The following is a 6,220-nucleotide window of genomic DNA, read 5'->3' as shown; positions in this document are numbered from 1 at the left end:
AAGAAACTGAGTCTCAGGGCATAACTGGGACTTGTCACCAGGTCTATCTAGCTGCAAAGGGGCTGTCTTTCCATATCTGTTTGACTTCCCTTCTTTTACAACCAAGGCCTAACCTGACAAGTTTACTCAAGGACTTTTTGTGCTATACAGGGCTAGGTTTGGTATAGCTTGCTTTTCACTGTTTTAAGAGCTGCTTTCCTGCCTTGCATTTAGAATCCTTGAGTTGAACCCAATGAGAACCAAAAATGGAGCAGGAAATATGTCCTTTTTATTATATCAATGAGTTATATATATGATGGTGGCAGTTGATGGAGAGAAACATCCTTAGAAAACAGGGCAAATGCTTCAAGGATTCTGACAATCAGCTATTTAATAGAAGTGGTATCAAATATACAAGTAATTAAGGATGCTTTTCAAAATGTTTCTCTTGAAAAATGACTTACTGATTCATCCACTGTTTCTATATCTTTCTAGTGCATATCCTGAATGGCACAATGGATATTTAGATTAGCATTCCTTCCCATGTGCACCCTGAATACCTTTTTTCTCTCATCACAGCACTTACCACACTATTAGAAATGCCTTCCTACTTGTCTAAATCAACCTCCATAATTTAAGCTCTGCAAGACCAGCGTCCATGTCTGTCTTATTTATATTATATTCCTAGGAAATCATGTTTTGTAACTCTTCTCTATTTTTTGAAATAAAGAATAGTCTCACCAGTTTCTGAGGACCCCAAATGGTGTTGGCATAATGGTGTTGTCTGACTCAAACCTACTAAATCCAGGTCATTAATGCTTGTGTTTCTCACATGATGAGCTACTTCCACCTGACAAATTATAGCTAAATTCAGAGTAACATCAAGGAGAGCATTCTATATCCCAATAGTCACATACAATGTTGTCCCTCTTTTACCTTTAACACCTGTTGGATGAGAGTAATAATCATTCCTAATGCAGTAGACTTCAGAGACATCCAGCCAGTTGTAATCCAAAAGGTATGAATTTACACTAAGAAAATCCCATATCCCTTTAGATTTTCTACTAATACAGCATCTCAGAATTCATCTTTGCTGCCATACTGCAATATTATCACATGATAATCATCTATAAGAGATGAAGCCTTTTTTCCTCAATAAAAATTCAAAATACCTCAAGAAAAAGATGTCATCTAGTTTTAGAATTTAATTGTATTTTAGTGCAAGATTAGGAAATAGGTTTTCTCCTTAACACTATGAGCAACTGATACATTTTGCCTGGTGCATTCAATTGAAAAGGATTTTGATGACACAGCCAGCATGAGTGATAAAAATTATCAAGATTGATGATAATGTCTGGAAATGGGTAACAATTGTTAGGATACTATTTATTATTCTTCCCTTAGTGTGAATGTATTTGTCAACTCCTTTCCTGAGAGCAAGTTTTGATTAATGACGTGGCAAAGAGAGTAAGAAGCCACTCAAGACAGAGAGGCCTAAAAGGGGAGGAGAAAGTAAAGAAAAGTTAAAGTATATGAATAAAGAACAATTTTATTTCATATTTTTTCCTTAGGCAAAATACTTGTCCTAATTCAGAAAAGGAAAAAAAAATCCTTTAAAAAGGAAAATAAATAAGAAATTTATATTTATAAATATATGAAAAAGTTATATAAAAAGAAAGAAGTTACATTTACATTAAATTATAGTTATATTTCCCAGTATAAGAGCATGCATGTGGTCAATTTTACCATACTGTTTCCTCCTCATTCTCCATCTTTCCCATTCTAATTTATTGGCAAGTTTATACCTTCCTCCTCTTTTTTAATTTCTTGTGAGCCTTCTGAAAAAAGCTTAAATATAGACTGTTCCTGGCCAGAAAAAAATTCCCCCAGCCAACTTGGTTTCCAAAGTAGAAAACCAAGAATTAGCAAGCTTTAAACTGCAGGTATAAAGATAAAGTAACATAGGACACATATTTGAATATAGTCGTTTCATTGTAGTGCTGCATTCCCTTTCTTTGCCAATAATTTCAGGCTTTATAATACCATTCATGTAGCTTCATCTTTGAAACACAATTCCTTGTTGAGAGACTCCTGAAAATTCTAAACGGAAATATCTGATGAATTAATCAGAACAATTTTTGTAATTAATTTTGCAAAGGTAAAATGATTTCTCCCAATCAACATGCCAAGTCAACAATTAATCACCTTATAACCTGTGCATCTTTGTCTACCACAGGGATGGGGTAAAAATTTAATGCAGAACAATTATACAGCTATGCTAGAAATATATAAAAATGCTCTTCCTATGAGAGAAAGCTTCTTTATATTTTCCAAAGAGATAGTTCTAGGAAAAAAGTATAATAAAAAAAATAGGTCATCTACATCTTTCTAAGATCCTCTTCTATAGCACCTTGCCAAAAAAATCACATACGTCACAAGAAGTTCTGAATTCTTTTGATCATGTGTATTCAATACATACCTTGCCAGCCAAAGCCAAAACAACATATCTCATCAAGTCATTCCTTTCCTTATTTTAACAGGGAGGGTTAAAATAAAAACATTTTTAATTTTATTAATAATAATGGTTACAATAAAATAAAATAAATATTTTTATTTTAATATATTTAATATTTTTAACATTTATTTAATATTTTAAAAATATTTAAAAATAAAAATATTAAGATGGCAATACAAGTGAAGAAAATAGACGGAGAACTATGTCTAGTATCAAATTAAATTGTTTTATTTGTCCATAATCAAAATTAAATTCACATTTAATTAGTAATTAGGAATACTGAATTTTTTTAGATAAAAAATTAATTGCTTATTCAGCTTATTGTGATTCTCTTTAGCTCCTTGGTACATAAGAAGTGCATATATATAGATATAGTACACTCTTGATTTTCTGTATGAACAACCCTTGGTGAAGCCAGTTTTAATTTTCATATATATATATATTTTTTTTTCATATATATATATAATTTATTCACATGTTCATCAAAAAAAAGCATATTGATTACCTATTCTTTATGCCAGGCACCTTTTAGACTCAGGATATACAGCAGCAAAAAAAAAAGAAAGCCCTAATCTACAGGACTTTACTTTCTTTTTATTTTTTAATTTTATTTTATTATGTTATGGTTTTTTTAATTAATTAATTTATTTTTATTATGTTATGTTAATCACCACACATTACATCATTAGTTTTTGATGTAGTGTTCCATGATTCATTATTTGCATATAACACCCAGTGCTCCATGCAGAAGTTGCCCTCTTTAATACTCATCACCAAGCTAACCCATCCTCCCACGCCCCCTCCCCTCTAGAGCCTCAGTTTGTTTTTCAGAGTCTATCATATCTCATGGTTCATGTCCCCCTCCAATTCCCCTCCTTCATTCTTCCCCTCCTGCTATCTTCTTCTTCCTCTTTTTTTTTTTTAACATATTATGTATTATTTGTTTCAGAGGTACAGATCTGTGATTCAATAGTCTTGCACAATTCACAGCACTCACCATAGCACATACCCTCCCCAATGTCTATCACCAAGTTGCCCCATCCCTCCCAACCCCCACCACTCCAGCAAGCCTCAGTTTGTTTCCTGAGATTAAGAATTCCTCATATCAGTGAGGTCGTATGATACATGTCTTTCTCTGATTGACTTATTTCTCTCAGCATAACACTCTCCAGTTGCATCCATATTGGTGTAAATGGCAAGATTTCATTCCTTTTGATGGCTGCATAATCCTCCATTGTATATATATACCACCTCTTCTTTATCCATTTATCTGTCGATGGACATCTTGGCTCTTTCCACAGTTTGGCTATTGTGGACATTGCTGCTATAAACATTGGGGTGCACGTACCACTTCAGATCCCTACATTTGTATCTTTGGGGTAAATACCCAATAGTGCAATTGCTGGATCATATGGTAGCTCTATTTTCAACTTTTTGAAGAACCTCCATACTGTTTTCCAGAGTGGCTGCACCAGCTTGCATTCCCACCAACAGTGTAGGAGGGCTCACTTTCTCCGCATCCCCGCCAACATCTGTTGTTTCCTGACTTGTTAATTTTAGCCATTCTGACTGGTCTGAGGTGGTATCTCATTGATGTTTTGATTTGGATTTCCCTGAGGCCGAGCGATGTTGAGCACTTTTTCATGTGTCTGTTAGCCATTTGGAAGTCTTCTTTGGAAAACTGTCTGTTCATGTCTTCTGCCCATTTCTTGATTGGATCATTTGTTCTTTGGGTGTTGACTTTAAGAAGTTCTTTATAGATTTTGGATACTAGCCCTTTATCTGATATGTCATTTGCAAATATCTGCTCCCATTATGTTGGCTGTCTTTTGGTTTTGTTGATTGTTTCTTGTGCTGTGAAAAGCTTTTTATCTTGATGAAGTCCCAATAGTTCATTTTTGCCCTTGCTTCCCTTGCCTTTGGCGATGTTTCTAGGAAGAAGGTGCTGTGGCTGAGGTCGAAGAGGTTGCTGCCTGTTTTCTCCTTTAGGATTTTGATGGACTCCTGTCTCACATTTAGGTCTTTCAACCATTTCGAGTCTATTTTTGTGATTGCTGTAAGGAGATGGTCCAGTTTCATTCTTCTGCATGTGGCTGTCCAATTTTCCCAACACCATTTGTTGAAGAGACTGTCTTTTTTCCATTGGACATTCTTTCCTGCTTTGTCGAAGATTAGTTCACCATAAAGTTGAGGATCCATTTCTGGGCTCTCTCTTCTGTTCCATTGATCTATGTGTCTGTTTTTGTGCCAGTACCATACTGTCTTAATGATGACAGCTTTGTAATAGAGCTTGAAGTCTGGAATTGTTATGCCGCCAGCTTTGCTTTTCTTTTTCAACAGTTCTCTGGCTATTTGGGGTCTTTTCTGATTCCATACAAATTTGAGGATTATTTGTTCCATTTCTTTGAAAATAGTGGATGGTATTGTGATGGGGATTGCATTGAATGTGTAGATTGCTCTATGTAACATTGACATCTTCACAATATTTGTTCTTCCAATCCATGAGCATGGAACATTTTTTCCATTTCTTTGTGTCTTCCTCAATTTCTTTCATGAGTATTTTATAGTTTTCTGAGTACAGATTCTTTGCCTCTTTGGTTGGATTTATTCCTAGGTATCTTATGGTTTGGGGTGCAATTGTAAAAGGGATAGACTCCTTAATTTCTTTCTTCTGTCTTTGTGGTGGTATATAGGACTGCTACTGATTTCTGTGCATTGCTTTTATATCCTGCCACTTTACTGAATTCCTGTATGAGTTCTAGCAGTTTTGGGGCGGAGTCTTTTGGGTTTTCTACATAAAGTATCATATCATCTGCAAACAGTGAGAGTTTGACTTCTTCTTTGCCTTTTCGGATGCCTTTCATTTTTTTGTCGTCTGATTGCTGTGGCTAGGACTTCTAATACTGTGTTGAATAGCAGTGGTGATAGTGAACATCCGTGCCGTGTTCCTGACCTTAGGGAGAAAGCTCTGTTTTTCCCCATTGAGAATGATATTCACTGTGGGTTTTTCATAGATGGCTTTTATGATACTGAGGTATGTACCCTCTATCCCTATATTCTGAAGAGTTTTGATTAAGAAAGGATTCTGTACTTTGACAAATGCTTTTTCTGCATCTATTGAGAGGATCATATGGGTCTTGTTCTTTCTTTTATTAATGTATTGTATCACATTGTTTGATTTGAGGATGTTGAACCAACCTTGCAGCCCAGGGATAAATCCCACTTGGTCATGGTGAATAATCCTTTCAATGTACTGTTGGATCCTATTGGCTAGTATTTTGGTGAGAATTTTTGCATCCATGTTCATCAAGGATATTGGTCTGTCATTCTCCTTTTTGATGGGGTCTTTGTCTGGTTTGGGGATCAAGGTAATGCTGGCCTCATAAAACGAGTTTGGAAGTTTTCCTTCCATTTCTATTTTTTGGAACAGTTTCAGAAGAATAGGTATTAATTCTTCTTGAAATGTTTGGTAGATTCCCCTGGGAAGCCATCTGGCCCTGGGCTTTTGTTTGTTGGGAGATTTTTGATGACTACTTCAATTTCCTTAGTGGTTAGAGGTCTGTTCAGGTTTTCTATTTCTTCCTGATTCAGTTTTGGGAGTTGATACACCTCTAGGAATGCATCCATTTCTTCCAGATTATCTAATTTGCTGGCATAGAGTTGCTCATAATATGTTCTTATAATTGTTTGTATTTCTTTGGTGTTGGTTGTCATCTCTCCTTTTTC

The sequence above is a fragment of the Phoca vitulina genome, unplaced genomic scaffold, assembly GCF_004348235.1.
Source record: "Phoca vitulina isolate PV1807 unplaced genomic scaffold, GSC_HSeal_1.0 scaffold34, whole genome shotgun sequence".
NCBI classification, from domain to species: Eukaryota; Metazoa; Chordata; class Mammalia; order Carnivora; family Phocidae; genus Phoca; species Phoca vitulina.
This window is presented reverse-complemented; position numbering follows the sequence as displayed.